This window comes from Phalacrocorax aristotelis, chromosome 9 (genome assembly GCF_949628215.1).
Source record: "Phalacrocorax aristotelis chromosome 9, bGulAri2.1, whole genome shotgun sequence".
Classification (NCBI taxonomy): Eukaryota; Metazoa; Chordata; class Aves; order Suliformes; family Phalacrocoracidae; genus Phalacrocorax; species Phalacrocorax aristotelis.
In genome coordinates, this window is record NC_134284.1 from 9,565,456 (window position 1) to 9,585,000 (window position 19,545).

Consider the following 19,545-nt stretch of genomic DNA (forward strand, 5'->3'; position numbering starts at 1 on the left):
AGAAACAGGATCTCATCAGCACTGGAAAGCATTGCCTTTGGTAAAAAATGGAAATGAAACACAGAGAGTAACACTGCCCAGGCAATAAAATGGGTTAAACACCTAGAAAACTGCTTTCACGCCTGCTAGTGGGATGGAGAGGGGAATACGAAGAGCAACAACTACCTAATGAATAAGAGAAAGCCTGGGGAAGACACATGTAATCTTCATAGGCAAGCTTAGAAAGTGTGGGTTGGATGAGTGGACAGTAAGGAGGACAGAGAACTAGCTGAACAGCAGAGCTCAGAGGGTTGTGATCGACAGCACAGAGTGTTGGAGGCCAATAACTACCAGTGTTCCCCAGGGGTCTGTGCTGGGTCCAGTCCTGTACAACATATTCATCAGTGACCTGTACAAAGGGACAGAGTGTACCCTCAGCAAGTTTGCTGATGATACAAAACTGGGAGGAGTGGCCAACGGTATCCTGGGCTGCATTAAAAGCAGTGTAGCCAGCAGGTCGAGGGAGGTTATCCTCCCCATCTACTCCACCCTACTGAGGCCACATCTGGAGTACTGCATCCAGTTCTGGGCCCCCCAGTTTAAGAAGGACAGGGAACTGCTTGAGCAAGTCCAGCAGAGAGCTACAAAGGTGATCAAGGGGACTGGACCACCTCTCTTACGAGGAAAGGCTGAGACACCTGTGTTTGTTCAGCCTGGAGAAGAGAAGACTGAGGGGGGATCTTATCAATGCTTATAAATATCTAAAGGGAGAGGGTGTCAAGAGGATGGGGCCGGACTCTTTTCAGCGGTGCCCAACGACAGGACAAGGGGCGATGGGCACAAGCTGGAACACAGGAAGTTCCACCTGAGTATGAGGAAAAAATTCTCTACTGTGCAGGTGCCAGAGCAGGGGCACAGGCTGCCCAGGGAGGCTGTGGGGTCCCTTCCCTGGAGACATTCAAAACCCGCCTGGACATGTTCCTCTGCCCCCTGCTCTGGGTGTGCCTGCTCAAGCAGTGGGGCTGGATGAGATGATATCCCGCAGTCCCTTCCAAACCCTATCAGTCTGTGATTCTGTGACACATAAAGGCTGAACTGAAGGAGACGGAGCTGTCATACATGAGAGAACTGAAAAGAGCCATTTGGGAGGTTACGGATATGTGTCTCTCCGAAGTTTAAAGGGCTGGTCACCACTCCAGAAAGAGCCTGTGAGGTATTTCTTAACTGAGGATTTTAGAAAAGGAGACATGGATCATGCTGAGGAAACTGAATTATTTATCTCTGCTCACTGGGTTCACATGTATATTAGCAGCCTGCTTTTTCCACAAGCGAATGCTGGTGTGCTCTGTGTACAAGTCTTTATTTTGTTCTGATGTAGGCCATAGTGTTAGTGTAAGGGTCAGACAGATCACTGTCAACTAAAGTTCCTTTTGTTTGAAATTAGCTATATCTTTATGTCAAAATAGCAAAGCATAATCTATCATTATTGGGGCTAGGAATGAGAGTAGGTGCTGAACTAGGATGGAGAAAATTAAAGCAGCTCTACACAGTTCTAACATGAATTCACTGATGTAATTGGCACTGAAGTTAAACCAACCTGTGCAGCAGTTTGCTTTTTCATACATTGCAGGAAACAATATGGTTCAAAGCATCATTGACCCTGAAGAGGAAGAACTGTGCATTTTGCTTTTAAATACCTCAGTCTGGTAGATAAGATAAACTCATCCTTCAAGACAGGACAATCATCATGTCATTCCAAATAATCATTGTTAGAAACGCACTGAACTGCTGGGCCAGTTAATAACAGCACCACATTTTATTTATATGGTTCCCATCTGCTGAAGCCTTCTAGGCAGCTCACAATGGGTTTGATTTTCAGCCAGACCTTAGCATAGCTTCTGTTTATACGGATGCAAATAACAGTGGTTGGATGGCTGTGTGCATAAACAAGTCTAACTACTAATCTTTGTGGCCACAATGCATGGTTTTATTCCTTCATGCAACAACAAAATCTCCATCTGAAAAATTCCTCTGATGAAGTATACAAAGCATGAAAAAGAACTAAGTTTTTCTGGGATTTGAATGGTTTCAAACAGTTCAGCACTGGGCTTGGCAGTGGGGGGGGACCATGAAAGGGACATCACCACTGTGCCCTCCGCTTAGCAAGGACCCCTGACTCCATGGTCCCCAGGATGGAGCACAGCCCTGCAAAGGTGAAAGAAGTGGTCATTCATTTTATTCTCCCACCACCTCCTCTCTAGCTCACCACAATGCCCCCTTCCTTCGGCCAGCTCTAACACCCTTTCTCACCCAACTGTGCAGGCATCTATCTCCTCACCAATCTCCTTTCTCTCTTCCTTGTTTTCTTTCTGAGCTTTTGTTCAGCTGTTTGCATGTTCCTCACAACCTGTTTTCTGATGCAGGGCACCAACTTCTCCCACAGCCCCTTCCTACACCCCCCACTGCTGCCACGCTGCACCAATGTCCGTGCCTGAGCAGCATCTCCATGCCCTTCCTCGATGCTGCATCACAGCCCCTTGTCCTTCACCAGAACTTTTCAGCACTGGATGACTGGCCTCTCTCTTTGGTGTCCACATAGGACAGATTTCATGTTTTTGTCTTTTGTGCTGAAGAAAGATGGAAGTATGAATACCTTGTTGAGTGCAGTGCTTATTGTTTGGAGTACTTCTATCAACTTGATGGCAGCGAGCACAGTGCCTGGCAGTGCTCGCAGAGCTGGGCCTTTGGATAATGGGTATATTTATAGTATATGCATTGCTTATGTACCGATAGCTGCCAAAGTAGTAAACAAACAAATGCTCTCCATAAAACAATGAGAAAGTAGGATCATAATCTTTGATCGATGAACAAGGATGACAGGTTTAAAAAGGCTTCCTCGCTCTTTTATGCAGATTGCTTTTCCGACTGCCTGAATCTCAGCCAGCGTGAAGAGGCTGAAAGTCTGGAAAGGGAGCAGGAAGAGCAGTGCCCACCCTGCAACCTGCCTGCCCTCGGAGAGGGATGTGAACCTCTGCCTCTACCTAGTGCCGACCCCACAGGGCAAGAGATGCAAGAGGAGGGTCTCTCCAAGTGCTGAGAAGGGGATGGCTCAGAGCCAAGCTCCAAGCCATGCACCAGCCAAGCTTCATGTGCAGGAGCAGTATCATTGCTCAGTACATGGCCTAAAGTCTGCCAGGCCCTTTGAGATAGGTCTGCTGCCCGGCAGGGACTTCCAATATTGGTGGAGACCTCAGTGGGCGTGAGAATGGTCTTCCAACAGAAGCTGTTTTAAAGAGCATGTTTCACCGAGGTTCCCAACCTGAACTTACTCCATGAGGATGAGCCTAGGCATGATTCATCCAAAAAGTCCCCCAGTGGGACGCATTGGAGAGACACGTTAAAACTAATATATTGATCTGTATTTGGGGTGGTTTGGATCTAAGTTTTAAACCAGTATCAAATCTACTTGTAAACTCTAAAACTGAATTTGTATTTCCCTCCAAAAACCCACATCGAAATGAAGATATGCTCAGTGCAACCTTATTTTTTTTTAAATCACAAATAAACTAAGCAATATGTGAGTTTAATCCTGGCTTCAGACACCTTTCTGGAATCAAGAGAGATTTAAAATCAGTGATCTTGATCAAGACATAAAATAACTGATTAAATTCCATTTACAGAATCACAGACTGGTAGGGTTTGGAAGGGACTGCGCATATCATCTCGTCCAACCCCCCTGCTTGAGCAGGCACACCCAGAGCAGGGGGCAGAGGAACATGTCCAGGCGGGTTTTGAATGTCTCCAGGGAAGGGACCCCACAGCCTCCCTGGGCAGCCTGTGCCCCTGCTCTGGCACCTGCACAGTAGAGAATTTTTTCCTCATACTCAGGTGGAGCTTCCTGTGTTCCAGCTTGTGCCCATCGCCCCTTGTCCTGTCGTTGGGCACCGCTGAAAAGAGTCCGGCCCCATCCTCTTGACACCCTCTCCCTTTAGATATTTATAAGCATTGATAAGATCCCCCCTCAGTCTTCTCTTCTCCAGGCTGAACAAACACAGGTGTCTCAGCCTTTCCTCGTAAGAGAGGTGGTCCAGTCCCCTTGATCACCTTTGTAGCTCTCTGCTGGACTTGCTCAAGCAGTTCCCTGTCCTTCTTAAACTGGGGGGCCCAGAACTGGATGCAGTACTCCAGATGTGGCCTCAGTAGGGTGGAGTAGATGGGGAGGATAACCTCCCTCGACCTGCTGGCTACACTGCTTTTAATGCAGCCCAGGATACCGTTGGCCTTTTTGGCCACAGGGGCACATTGCTGGCTCGTGATCAACCTGCTGTCCACCATATCTTGGATCTGGTGGTGCAGATCTTGTCCACGATATTTAGATCTTGGTTTAAGTGCTACTTTCTCAGTAAATTGACATATATGTGGTTGAAGAAGCAGCTGAACCGAAAATGTGGGTCAGTTGTAACACACGAATCCAAGACTGTTCATGATGTCTTTGAACTACTAGATGTGAATGGCCTGATTTTCAGATTGCTGTGCAGTAATAGCTGCAGGTTAAATCAGTGGGTGTTCACGTCTTTGAAACCCAGGCCATAAGAGACATTCTTATTGAAATTATATTAATTATATATTAGTAATATATTATAATGTATTGTTAGTGTGGATCCACTAAAATAATATTATTATGAAGGGTCTGTAATACCTGAGTAATAACCATTATTTGTTGATTGAAATACAGAATAAAATTAATGTTGATGACTCAACTAATAACTTCATATTTAAACAGCAAGTTTCAAGCAAAGAATCCTCAGGCATTGCAGAGATGGGAAGCATAAACATGCCATTACAATTCTAGGTAGGCAGAAAGCAATTATCCAAATTGGATTCTGGCCAGAAAAAAATGGGCATTAGCCCCTCCTATTCTTGTTTTTAAAAAAAGTTCCCTGATAAAAGCAACAGCAGCTGTTACAAGAGAGGAATCTATTTGCTGCTCACACCACGCACCCACTTGATTTATACAGCCTCGGTTCCTACCACAGACAGATGGCTGAAAGGAAGACACTGGCCAGTCCCCCACATGTGGAAAGCCGCATGCTAATTTTCTCCTTCTTCCTGGATTTTCTGCTGGAAAATTGAAAATTTCCTACTCTAACAGATCCTTCACTTTTTCCTGGAAGAAGTGGGTTCAGAGCTGCTTCAAGTGGGGTGAACCTGCAGGGAGGATTCACCCTGTCAGCCAAGACAAACCAACCATGCAGGGGAAAACCCTTTGTCTCCTCAGACATCCCTTACCCCCACCACCCTCCTGTATATGTAGCATTTTTAAGTGTGCTGTTACATCTCTACCACTTCCCTTTGCACTCGAAGTCACTGGGACCTTTCCCGAGGAAGGGACTTTGCAGATACAGACGGTAACTAGCTCTGCACCCACGGAGGTTAGCACAAAGACTGGAGCTCACAGGAATGCTCCCTCTTCCAAGATGAGGCTGCAGAGCAGAGTTCTCCAGCATCAGTGCCTTCCACCAATTTAATATCCCAAAATAAATATCCTCAAAAGACAAGTGTTCTCTCTACAGTTTCTCCTTAAATTGCTAGGCATGACGTAGTCTCTCTAGGTTTCAAGTATCATCTCAGTCACAGAACAACCTCTAATGCCCATTTAGGATTCACAAAAGCCCTGTTTCAGTGTAGCACTCAAGCCTGGCTCCAGACAACAAAAAAATGCAGGCCAGGAGAGCACTTACACCCTGGAAAAATGGATAAACCTTAGGCATGTGTCTAAATCTTCCCTGAATAGAGAGGAGATTATTCACACTTAAAATACATATTTACATGCTTTACTTTTTTGGGGCCCAAGACTCACAGAAGAATTGCACTGCACCAGTGCTGAACCCTGCCAAAAAACCCCATTATCTATGTCCATTTCCCCCTTAAATGCCTCCAGAGCTGTTATCAGACCAAGGCTATTCTAGAACTAAAAAGGGAAATTTATTCAACAAGCACTATAGCAGGTGGCAGCTGCTAAACAATCTGCCACCAATCAGCAGTTTATGAAAGAGAGTAAAGAATCCAATAATAACTCACAGTTGGGGAGGGAAACACCGAGCCTGCAGTTACTGAGGGAGGCTCATAATTAGACAGAGTCAACTCTTTGGCAAAATTATTTCTCCTAAAAGCTGCTTAACTGGTAAAGTTGGCACTACACAGCTCCTGCAGGCAGCACACCCACAGCTGAGCCTGCTGTGATGTAAGCCATAGGTTAGAGCTGGGGGGCTTCTTAGGAGGGCTGAGTCGGTGAAAGATGAGGCTGGTGTAAAACACAAATAATTTTGTGTGTTCTATTGCCCATTTCCTTCTCCTGGAGAAAGTCTGTCCTTATGAAGAGCCCTGAATTTTTAGGACATTCAGCCCTTTCCGAGACCAAAGTATGTAGATGAGCCAATGGCACGATTTTCTCCAAAATCGTCTGTGGTGCCAGCCTGGTGAGGTGGGGCTCAAGCTGTACGAAGTAGAGGGAAGATGGTGAAGGTGGTGTACAAGGGCACCCGAGTCCATCTGCAGGTTTCTGTACCTATTCATCTCGAGTGAACAAAGTTTGCCAGGGTTTCTTAAAGCTCAAAATCCTGCAGGTATGAAGTTAGGCAAAACAGATCTGAGTTCAACTTCTGAAAAGGACTAAGAAAACTCCATCCAGCCTCAGGGTAAATCTGTTTTTTCCAGTTAGATTACAGCACCATCTACAGGCCTTTCCTGATTTAAAACTCGCACCAGGCAGGTTGTTCCACGATTTGTATATAAATATTTTGTGGCTGCAGTGGCATGTCTAGTGCAGTGACAGACTGCACAGTCCAGCTTAGTGTAAACAGCGCAAAATGCCTTTAGACTGGACTGAGAAAATAGTTTGGTAACAGATGACAGACAGGTTTGTTTCTTCACAAGAAGTGGGAAAATTGTGGGTACTCTTGGTTCTAAAACACAGTGTTAGGGGGTCCACCTATTCAGTTTTATTTTAAATATTCAACTAAAACTGCATTTCTGTTATGCAGTTCTGTTTAGTACAGTTGAACCAGAACTGCAAGACAGAACAGTAAAAATGCAGATACTAGATTTCAGCTAAGAATGGAACAATAGTTTTTTACTGCTGTAGTATAGGCTTAAAATACTCCTGTTCATGTTGGACCACATAAGCAGGGCAGTAAGAACAGTTGATCCATGAGGATTCATTATACTTATCCTTAGCTGTTTGACAAAGATATGAGAACTCTCTACAACACAAAAGCCAGGTCATCTCTCTCTGGAGACTGTTATTTGCTGAATTACTTGCCAGACTAAAAGAAACCTAATTGCTCCTATGCATTTAGAAGATCCTGGAATAAGCACTGGTTCAGTGTGAAGAAGGCTGTGGTGAAGCAACCTACAGCATAGCAATTAATTGTATTAAAACAGCATCCTTGCATACAAAATTTACCTGCTGTAACAAAGCAACTTTGTCTTCATCTGAAGCATCAAACCACAAACACAACGTAGGTTGGCCATTCCTGACACCAAACCCAGTCACTGAAAATCCAGAATCAAGCTCCAAACAAATAAGAGTTAGATGGGCTTCAAAAACTCCAGAGATTAAAAAAAAAAAGTATTTGGGAAAACTTAACCTGCCTCCTGATGCCTGATGTTTTGGCTCTTAGGAAGTGAAATGTTATTTCAAGCTGTTCTCTGTACTTAGGAGAGAGACAGCCCCCCTCCCCTTCTTTTTTTTATTTTTTTTTAACAAAAGTTGAGGTTCAAACAATCACATGATGAGAGCCTGAAGCTTTAAGACAGAATATCAAATATCACAAGGCTTGTGGTAACATCACAAGAGCTGGCAGCACTGTGTTAATCAGCACACAAAGTCTACGGGAAATTTTCTTTATTTGAATCTCTGCCATGAAAATAATTTAGCTCTATACAACATCTATGTAATGCAGCGACCACATACATAAATGCCTTTCAAATAAGACACTCTCCCTTTCTTTCCAAAATGGAGAAAGGCTAAGCGGACACGGGGATATGCATGTGTCACAGTTACCATCTATGTGAGGATTTTGTTGTCTTAAATGCTGTCATTTTAAATGCCAAACACCCTATGGAATTAAAAGCCATAAAGTTGCTGTCTTACTGATGTGTAACTGTACCGAGTGCACACCGACCGCTTCGGATTAATTGCACGTATAAAAACAGATTTCTTTTTAAAAAGTCTGCGTGCAGAGAAGAATCATTAATTTCACTTGAAGTGATTCCCAAACAGGATATGGAGCCTCTAACAGCCCTTTGGTTTGTGCCAATTGTTTTGTGCAGGTGTTTAATCCAAGTGCTCAGTCGCACGTAGGGAACATTATTCTGCAAGCACCGGGTGGAGTGGGAGCTGCATGGTGGTGTCACATAGCTGCAAGGGGTTGATTCCTCAAAATCAGCAGAAACCTTGGGAAGCTGCTAATTCTTGTAAAAAAGAGCCTGGATTTTATGGAGCAAAACAGAGCAGAAAACACTGAAGTACACGAGAACGAAATCCCTTCTGCAAAAGCCTCTTTTATTATACTAGTGAAGCACTAAAACCTGCCATAAACAAGCTGATTGCTCATTTCAGCCTCTCTCTGTGTCTGCAGCCAGGAAAAGCAGCAGCAGCCGCAGACTGAGTTGAGCTGCTGGGATAGGAAACATCTCCTGAAGGTCAACACTCCTTGTATTTTTAGGTTTCGTTAGCACTTCCTCATTCACACAGACTTGAAAACAACATATACATAAAAGCTGAGCTGCAATTTTTGTAAGTACAATACATTCTACCTTTTGCTCTGCTTTGTAATGCAGCAGTTTGATACGAGGCTGCAGAAAGATTGGATGGCTCTGAGGTGAAGGAACGGGAGAGTTCCCAAGGTGTTGCAAAGGGCTTTTGAACCTACCATGTATAATTGTGAGGAGTTGGAAGAAAAAAGAGGCTCCCTTAAAAGCCAATATGGCATGTGTGAAACAGACTGCGTGCCCACCTCCGACTTCCAGGAAAGCAGCTGTGCTGCCGGAACCAGGGTGAGTCAGTGGCAGTGTCTTGGGAGGAGGAAGAGGAGAAAAAGGAGGAGAAGGAGGCAGGGAAGTGGTACCCCACAGCCTTGCACAATCAAAATATGTTTCCAAAGGGACAGTAACTGCAGAGCTCTGTGTGGGGCTGTCTGCAGAGGCTGAGTCACTATCTCAGATCTCTCCTGACTTTTTGTCCCAATCTTTTTATACAAGGCCATCTGCCATAGCTTTTCCTGCTCTAGGTGACTCACACAAGACCCCAAAGTGGCTCCCATGGGACAGGTGTGAAATTCATTCCAGGAAGTGGCAGTGTAGAAGTTCTAGATAAGTGGAATCAGGACCTCAAGAAAAAAAAAAAAAAAAAGTAGAAAACTATTGAATGGGTGTAAAGGCTACAGAGGATGCTGTTGATTGAAACCCAGGAGGTCAGCCCTGAAAGGTGGGATGCAGCCTCAGGAGAATCTGCACTCCAATCTGCCTTGATCCAGACTTAGCAGCAGCTTTTACTCAATCCTATTCAAAAATCTGTGTTGCATTAAATATTGACAAGCCAGAGAAGCCAACGTACTGAAGCACAGAAACTAACATGTGGCAACTATGTGACTCACAGTGCCCAGCATGCCCGGGATGCACAACCACGGAGAAACCCAATTAGTACCTCCCAGCCTACCTTCGAAATGCCACGCCAGCCAGCACCGGCTCAGCACCCACCGCAACTGCCACCTCCCCGCCCTGCACTAACACCACTGAGCCTTTCTACAACACATGAACTGGAAAATAATTTCTTCTGCCGAATGGAGAGGTTGGTGCCACAGGCAGAGGCCATGGCTGGAAGGGAGCACGCAAGCTCAGCCTGGGTTTCACCAGTGAAATGTAGCTGGCATAAAGCAAGTGCATTCACTAATAAATTATTCCAAGATAATTAAGAGTCTGAGGGAGATGCTTGCAACAGCTTAATGCTTACTGTCAAGGGAAGGTAGTACCAAGCTCAACACTGCCTCACCAACTCACAAAAGGAAACAAGACAAAAATAGAGGGGAGGGAAACATCAAGGAAGAAGATACAGCATCTGTGAGCTGTTAATTACAAAGGTGCACATGTTGGAGTAACAAGGATGTTAACAGGGTTTTATTAGGAAACAAGAACCATTTTCAATAGCTTCGTAAAAGAGCCAGAGCCCAGTGGTCCCAACACTGGGGTGGTGCAAATGGCATTTTGCTAAAGCCCATGTGGATCTGATGTCGGCACTCGGCACTTTCTGCATCACACAGCTGGTAAAACTGGCCGCACGGTGCGTGGGGAGCTGCAGGGGTCCATGACATTTCATACACTCAATGGTTGCATGTCTGGTCTTTGACATATATTTGCATGTTTCAAGCCATAAAGAGTGTTTGTTTTCCGGTCCGAATACTGGCTGTAAATGTAAAACTCAGATAGCTGAGGTGCTGGGGAGTCACAGCCCCATGCCCGTGAAGAGCAGCAGCTAGCATAAACAGCCTCTGTGGGGAATACACCCATGTGAGATTAGTAGCTTACCCACATATAACAGGAATACATAAACGGCAAAGAATCTGATATCAATCTTTCAATCTTACTCTGCTTTTTTGTCTTTCTTTTATTTTTTTGTTTTACTACGCTCAAGGCAACATAATTCAAATGCTTCTATGCAGTCATTATGCACACAGCCAAGCTGAGCTCCCACTTATTAAGGAATATTTAGCACCCTTACTCTGAAGCTCTCAGATCAACACAGTCCATGTTCTTAATCTCACATTGCTCTCACTAACAATGTGGGTTACCGTAATGTTGGCCCTGATCCTCAAAGGAAAGAGTATATTAGAGCAGAAACCTCTCGAAATGAAATCTTGTGTAATGAAAGAGTGTTTACAGTGAAACGTTCATATGTTTCCATCAAATCAGTGCCTTGCAATGTGATTTCTGAAAGCCTCTGTAATTATACAAGCACCACAAAGTGGGGCTGGGTGGAGGGCAGGTTGTTTAACATTTATTGCTACCACATAACACACTGTAACTCGGCAAGCAAAAAGGGCATGAGGGTTAGCAGTATTTCTCAAAATACACACAGCACAATTAAGAATCACAGGCTCAAAACATTTCTAAGTGCTTTCAGTATATGTTATCCTTATTACAAATTGCACGCAGATCAAGAGGAAGTCTTATACCTGTAGATACCAATAAACCATAAGGGACAAATCTTTCCAGCGGATGGTAAGAGAATGAAACAGCCAGATTAATGAAGAGGGAGCGCATGAAAAAAAAACTCAAGCATGGTAAGGAGAAAGCACGTGGGCTATGAAAGTGCTGCCTCTGTGGAACAAGGCATTTTAGCCTACCTCACACCAGGTGATAGGCAAATCAAAGCAATCTTCTTGTCACCAGTGGTATCAAAAGTCTGGAGTCCTCACAGCACTGTAAGTGCTCTGCATCTGCAAATCCTCTGCACGTGATGATCCTACAGCAGAGAAAGTAAGTTATCTGTGTTAGGAAGGGTTGCAGGATTAAGTCCTCAAGACAGGAGTTCAAGCAAAAGAGGGCAGAATGACTTGCATGCACAGGTGCTTCCCATTGTGTGAAGAAATGCAGTTAAGATATTTGCTTTTGGCTTGTACTCTGAGTTAAAGCTAAGTGTGACTAAAACGAGCTTCACTTCTTGCAGATCTAACAACAATCCTGACACCCAGCAGCAGCTCACTCCACTACAAAAATAGTAAAACTTTGTATTTAAAATACCCTTTCAGGATGTTCTCAGCTTCCTTTACATAGACAAATCTTCACCATAATGAACACTCCAATCCTAACGCAATTCCTGTTCATCCAGCAACAGCCATATACACAGACACACTGACTGAGGAAAGGCTCAGAGCAGGATTGCAGGGGGACTGAGAATGCCCTGATCTATGGTGCACTAAAGTCAACAGCAGTGTCTGAAAATGCATATAGACTAAAAGGAGTTTCTCTTAAGTGTTTTATTAAGTGTAAGTTGTGAAAATGAGAATTTAGAAGTTTGTCACATCCTACTCCATCCTGTTTTTTCTCTTCCTTTGCTGGAAGCCCTGCTATTCACTTTTCAAGCTTCTTATAAGGTATTGGTGTATGCAAAGTGTTACCTGTTGATTCAGGTGATTCTTGAGCAGATGCTGTTTGCCAGTGTGGGGACCGTACTTACAGCCCAGAGGTCTATTGCTGCTTAAGCATCCTGCACCCCTTAGCCACTGGGCAGCACCATGCAAGGCTGGGGACAGGGCCAGATCCTAGCAGTGTCTTTCCTGTGTAACCAGAGTTGATCATCCACCGCCTTTAGCAGTATTCCACGCTAGTTATTCTCTCCTGAACAAGAAGATCCATAAAAAGCCATTGGTGTTTGGCTCTTGGTCTTAACTGATTTTCAGAGGCTGTGCAGGGGGTAGTAAGTCAGCTACTGCGCAAGCCAGAAAACGAAGCATCTCCTCCGCATCAGCCAGCATCTCAAAAACACACCCATCAGCTAGGCCAGCTTCTGCCAAGATCATCTTCCATCACAATCACTTTTTCAGGATAGAGTAGGTGCAGCCCCTGAATCCAGTATATTCAACAGTAGAGCCTGAAATCTACATTCAAAATTGGAGCTCGTTACATCTAGACACTGTACAGATACATCAGAGACAGGTCCTAACGCAGGGTGTTCAATGTCTGAACAAATAAGGCAGATAAAAGCTGGGAGGGAAAGAGGCAGTGCAACTCCCCCATGATCACAAAATAAAGGAAGAACCAGGAGCAGAAGTGCTGTAGCCTACACTAACTGCTGTGCTGTTCAAGGACCTTTTATTTTCTGTTCATTAATTGTTAATTATTTCTGAATGCTGGAGAAAGCAAAAAGCTAAAGACAAACAAGCCCCCATAGAGTTAGAAAACATCCCTGCTATAAGGCAGACTCAAATTGGTTGAGTTTACAGCCAAAAGAGTTCCCAGGAGAGGGAGCAGAGCTTACTGCTACAAGAAAAGGGTCAGTTGGTTTCCGAAGCAACCAGTTGGTTGGTTTCTGAAGCCCATGGAGATATGAACAGAGGAAGTAAACCTTGAGATAGAAACTTGGAGAAAATTGCACCATGGAAGCTGTGCATGCGTGAGCAGGCTGCATCTTTTAGAGGACAGGAATGTGCACTAGTAGGCTGCCATGCGCAAGCATGAGATGACTGAGACAAAACTGTCCCACAGTAAACTTGACTCCTTTAGGTAGGGCTGCCCCTGGTCCTGCACATTCTGTTACAGCTTCAGAGCTTTTTAAAATCAGGGCAGCCGGGTTGCTCTAACCCTGTATCCCTGTAAACTAATCATGAGGCTTAAAACTGTCTCACGTGCCACTGAAACCCCACTTTTCTGTACTGGTGGACTCTGTGCACTTTGGTTGACAGCATTCAAAAAGATTTGAAGACTGTATGAACTGTGGGCGTGTACATAATATCTAAGCTACTCTGGCTCAATGTAGATGCTGTAGATGCATATCCAATTTTCACAATAAACTCACCTCAGACACCAACTCCAGAAAATATCATCCATTTTGAGTTTTTATATCACATGAAGTCACAGGTCAATAAAAATTAAAAAATAAGACAGCTGCATATAATTTTATAGCGATGACACAAAACTTGTGATTTCCAAAAAAGAATAATTTTCTTTTTCTTTTCTGTAGACTGAACTTTAGGGGCAATCATTTCTGTAGAAAGAAATACCTTTCAGTTAAAGCCTTCATAAAGATTTTTAAACCTGATAAAGGCCAAGGTTTAATTTTTCTGTCTGTGCAACACCTGTGTCTATGCACGTATGCAGAGATATTCTCTGTGGCTTTGCCCAGCATTTATCCTACCTTTTTTTCCCTCTCAACAAAACTCTCAGGTAAATTTCCAGCATATATCCATATCTATTTTAAAATAAAGTTGTTTTTAAAAAGCACTTGTAGGAACTAATGACCAAGTACAAGAGTTCTGAGCAACAGTTTTCTTTGACAGGGTTAACACTAACATTGGGTCAAGCAGCAGAACCCAGCTTTACAGCCGCGTGCAGCATTTATTACAACAGTGCATAAATAAGTAATCTGAAACTGTCTGCTTTTAATTCTTGACTGAGCTCTGCCCTTTACACTGTGAATTTCATTATGAATGATGGGGACAGATAGCCACTCCTTATCCGTGTGACCCGTGACCTGCTCAGCACAGCAGCAGAGGAAGTGTGCAGGCAGACACGAACACCACCGACAGCAGCAGGTCCCCAGGCAGGCAGGACTCTGATGGGACAGAGGCTGGCAGCCACTGGCTCCTTGACCACTGTCTCTGCTCCTGGGGATGGGTAGTTAGGAACTTCTTCACAGAGAAGCTGCATTAGTCTCACTGTGCTTGACAACCATCAATTGATCTACCCCTCCAAAAGAGTGTCTATCATTTTTTGAACCCATTTAAACTTTTGGTCTCCATGCAGGTTAAAAAAAAATGTATGTATCTATATCTCCAAAATACAATTAGGAACTGTGCAAAACAAGTCTATTTCCTGCCTGAAAAGCTCACAGGTTACACAAACAAAGCTACAGCACTGCTGAGCACTTTCCTCTCCCATTGGCTTCAAACAGCTCCATGAATCATAGAATCATTCAGGTTGGAAAAGACCTCTAAGATCATCAAGTCCAACCGTCAAGCCAACACTACCATGTCTCCTAAACCATGCTTGAAGTGCCACGTCTACACATCTTTTAAATACCTCCAGGGATGGCGACTCCACCACCTCTCTGGGCAGCCTGTTCCAATGCCTGACCACTCTTTCAGTAAAGAAGTTTTTCCTAATATCCAACCTAAACTTCCCCTGGCACAGCCCGAGGCCATTTCCTCTCATTCTATCACTAGTGGCTTGGGAGAAGAGACCGACACTCTACAGCCTCCTTTCAGGCAGTTGTAGAGACTGATAAGGTCACCACTCAGCCTCCTTTCCTCCAGACTAAACAACACCAGCTCCCTCAACCTCTCCTCATAAGACTTGCTCTCCAGACACTTCATCAACTTCGTTGCCCTTCTCTGGACACGCTTCAGCACCTCAATGTCCTTCTTGTACTGAGGGGCCCAAAACTGCACACAGTATTCAAGGTGCGGCCTCACCAGTGCCAAGTGCAGGGGCACAATCACTTCCCTGCTCCTGCTGGCCACACTATTCTTGATACAAGCCAGGATGTTGCTGGCCTTCTTGGCCACCTGGGCACACTGCTGGCTGATATTCAGCCGGCTGTCAACCAGCACCTCCAGGTCCTTCTCCATCAGGCAGCGCTCCAGCCACTCTTCCCCAGGCCTGTAGCATTGAATGGGCTTGTTGTGACCCAAGTGCAGGACCTGGCACTGAGCCTTATTAAACCTCATACAATTGGCCTTGGCCCATTGATCCAGCCTGTCCAGGTCCCTCTGCAGAGCCTTCCTACCCTCGAGGAAATCAACACTCCTGCCCAGTTTGGTGTCATCTCCAAACTTACTGAGGGTGCATCCAGATTATTGACAAAGATATTAAGCAAGACTGGCCCCAAAACTGAGCCCTGGGGAACACCACTTGTGACCAGTCACCAACAGGATTTAGCTCCGCTCACCACAACTCTCTGGGCTCGGCCATCCAGCCAGTTTTTTACGCAGTGAAGAGTACACCCATCCAAGCCATGAGCTGCCAGCTTCTCTAGGAGGATGCTGTGGGAGACAGTATCAAAGACTTAACTAAAGTCCAAGTAGATAACATCCACAGCCTTTCCTTCATCCACTAGATGGGTCACTTGGTCATAGAAGGAGATCAGGTTGGTCAGGCAGGACCTGAGCTCTTAGCAACTATTGAAAAGTAAGCCCAATATAAATCCACAACCTGAATTACACAAACATTTCTTTCTCATTCATGTTTTCATCTCTACAGAAATGTTGACTTTTATAATGATATTTTAGATGTATTGGAAAAGTGTGTAACCCATTACATAGCCATAAATATAACTATGAAATTACATGGGTTTTCTGATCTTTAAAAGAATTAGCAGGGATATGAATATTCCAGCTTGCAAAATCAATTTACGTGTTCAACTTAAATGTTTATCAGTCAAAACTTTTTAATTTCCAGTTCAAATCATTATCATAAGTGCTGCTGTGATCTTCCTGCAACAAATCTAACTCAAGTAACAAAAATAAGAGAAAAAGCTAAAAAAGGAAATCAGAAAGTGAAGCCTCTGTGATGAGAACATTAAAATATAGTTTAAATTTGAAACAGAGGCAGTGGCATTTATGCCAATACAGAGTCTGTATTACTCATTGCTTTTCCCCAGCTGGGTAGCTATGCCAAGCATTATATTCTGCTGGGTTTCAGCTATGCTTCTGTTGGACTTTGCCCCACAGATACAACATACAAAGCCACAACAGAAGGAGTCATATACATTGTGCTCCTATACCATTTATTCAGTTGCAGAGCCATAACAATTGCTGTGTCACCACTAGTTCTCTCTTTTCTGGACAGCTTTCTTTATGTTATGGCTGAGACTGTACTTATTTCTTTTTAGTGACTTGGTAAGGTAGATAATACTTCACACAGGTGTCTTGCTCACACACATGCAGGAAAAGTACAAGGTGTTTTGAAAACGCCACCACAGTTTCACAGAGCACAGATGACTGACGTGCAATTCATGGCCACGGTAAGGTGCAGGCAATCAAAGCGGTGATGGAGAGCTTCCACTAGCTAAAACATGGCCCAAATAAAATTCAGAAAGGTTTAACATACTCACTGCAGATGACGAGGATCCTGAATAATTGCTCCAGGGAATGTGTGCAGTATACAACCATTCCAATGTATTAAGTCAGAGAGGTGATTTGGTTTGAATTAATGTCTCCCTACTACCACTCCTGCATTGATCATGCTGCCAGACCGAAGATAAAATGTCTGTCAACAGTCTCCGAGAGCCAGGGAGAGATCAGTAGCTGCTGGCCACTGGCAGGTTGGGAGGTTTCCTCCTCCAGTGATGCCCTGGTAGGAACAAGAATGCGAAGAGTGGCAAGTAGGTTGTTTGCAGGCAACACACAGTTAATCTGTCTACCTCTAAACACGCACAGTCCAGGACTGCAGTTAATTTACAGGTCAAACTCTCATCTCCAGCTCCCTTTAGTTCCCTCTGCAATGCTTTCTAACAGGTCTTAGTGGTTCAGCTGCGTAGTAAGTCTCGCTAGTGTGAGAAAACTGGCACCAGAAACTAACCTCACTGTTAGAACAATGCATTTCTTGTTCATCTTTGCATTTCTTTTACATGGAAAAAGCATAAGATTAGAGAAAAGCACATGGTAGAATTACTTCTCGTGCCTGTCTTAATTTTAATTTGAATAAAAATTATTAACCATGATGTGTAGATGGAGATACAAAGAAATAGAATGGGTAGAAATAATATCTGAAGTCCATCAGTAATTTGATTCAGCTTGTAATTTAATTGTAGTCATCAGTGGCTCATTTTAGAGTTTCTGGTCTGTTTTGCAAAACTGAAAAATTATCATCATTGGAATCAACCCTGATGGACTTAGTACTAGGACACAATATTTTGGAAGGGGATTCATGTGAGTTGGGTGGCTTTCCATGGATCAGCTATAACGTAGGGCACAAAAGACCCTGATCTGTCTTTAGCATAATATTCTCCAGTCATACCTTTTACAGTTCATTTGTAAATTTTGAGTGGAAGGCAAGAGTCTTTAATTTATTCCATCAGGCACCTGATAAATGTCTCACAGAGCCACAATTTGCCTTCATTTTGTCCTACTCATTACCTTCTGCCCTGTAGTTTTGTTTGAGGGTTTTTTTTCATTTTGGGGGGAAGGTCATGGATATTTTTTTAAGATACAGTCACTACTGCTGCAAATTCAGTATGCCTGTAGAGGGAGGCTAATCTAAATCCTCTTCCCCTGCCATTTTTCTAGGTTACAGGAATGTGTGATGTACTCTTAGTTCAAAGGACCCAGATGGCATTTACAGAATTTCCAAAGGTGCTCAATGTTGATCTGGCAGTGTTTCCTTTAAAAGTGAACTTCCACTTGCCATCAGTGTGGAGAGGGTATACTAGCACCACGCACTTTTGAACCCACCTTTAGCACACTAAATGGAAAATTACTTCTTTAAGGATCATCCTTCCACTTTCTTTTATACTATCTTACCCACTCTTATTCTTCTGCTTATCTGTGGTCATCACATGGATCTCATATCTTCAGAAATGGGTCCCTTTTCTCAACCCTAGTCCCTGTTATTTGACTAATGCAAAATCCAAGTGGTTTCCATTAATTTCCTTTTCCTTACCTTCACTACATTTTTTTCTTCTCAATGAGCTTCACAAAATAACATTCCTAGCCTTGCCGTATAAAGTGTATTCCCTCTGAAGCCACACCGGTAACTTTTATCAGAGCACACTTCCCATATATTCTGTGATCTCAGCTCTTAAAATCTCCAGGAACTTGCCTGCAACTGAAGTCAAATTTACTAGCCTATTATGTCCTATTACTGTAGTGTTTCTTTCATAGACTAAGATAATGTTAGTTTCCTTTATGTTCATTTACACCCTTCTGCCTCCCTACAGAACTATTAAATATTGTCATTCATTCAGTATTCTCCTACAGTGGCAAAACCCAGCATGCTCCTATCCCTCCTGCTTGCCAAAGACAAGCCAGCAACCAACTCATCTGAGATCACAGATGCTAAAATTTACAGATGTGGCCTTTTTTTATGATCCCCCAATATAACACAGATCTCTCATAGGTTTTCTCAGGATTCTGTTTGAACTAAATAATAGCTTTCTAGAAATATACACTCTAGGTTTAAAGAATTTCCAGTGATGGAAATCCACTACAACCTATATATGGATTTGATCTGAATTTGGCTAACTTCAGTTTTGTCTTGCAGACTGTGAGCAAGTCAACCCTAAATTTTCCTTCAGCATAGCTAACCAGACGCTTGCACATGTGGCTCATTTATGACCCTATTTGTTTTGTTACAGCCTTTTTGGGTGGCAGACCTTGGCAGGGGACAGGCGCTCCATCGCAGTGGGGTCTGGCAGAGGGGCAGTGCCACCAGCCTGCTCCTCCCCTGCCTTCTGTGGTGCGAGTACTGGGCTGTGCCACAGCATCGCTTTAGGAGCTGAGGTTATAGAGTATTCATCGCTGTTCCTGAGGCTTTGCTGGCAATCTGAGCCAACAGAAGGTGAATCCATTAAATCAACAGCCGAACCTTCTTTCTGGTTTGTTTTTTTTTAACCTTCCACTCCAGGTTTACACAGCCCAGTAAAACCTCCATTCTTAGCAGCAAGAAGCTACCTTTTCAATAACAGGCTGTTTCAGCAACTGTGAATACTAGTACTATGATGTTAATAGTAATTTCTGGTCACTATTACCCTGATTCCCCCTTGCTCTCGTCAGTGTAAGCTTTTACCATTTACACAAATGGTGCAGGATAAGAGCATCTCGCGCACAACACTAGTCCAGCATTGCCAAA

At 43.8% G+C, this 19,545-nt stretch overlaps 1 long non-coding RNA gene across 2 annotated transcripts in view; it reads right to left on the reverse strand.

The window, feature by feature from the left end:
* The window catches only part of LOC142061826 (uncharacterized), a 100,111-nt gene extending 83,062 nt beyond the window's left edge, over positions 1-17,049 (reverse strand). For both annotated transcript variants that reach the window (XR_012662267.1, XR_012662268.1), the window contains exons 1-2: positions 16,807-17,049; positions 11,385-11,503 (exon numbers count right to left, since the gene is read on the reverse strand). This is a non-coding gene — a long non-coding RNA (uncharacterized LOC142061826). The remainder of the gene's footprint in view (positions 1-11,384; positions 11,504-16,806) is intronic.
* Between the last annotated feature and the right edge of the window lie 2,496 nt (positions 17,050-19,545).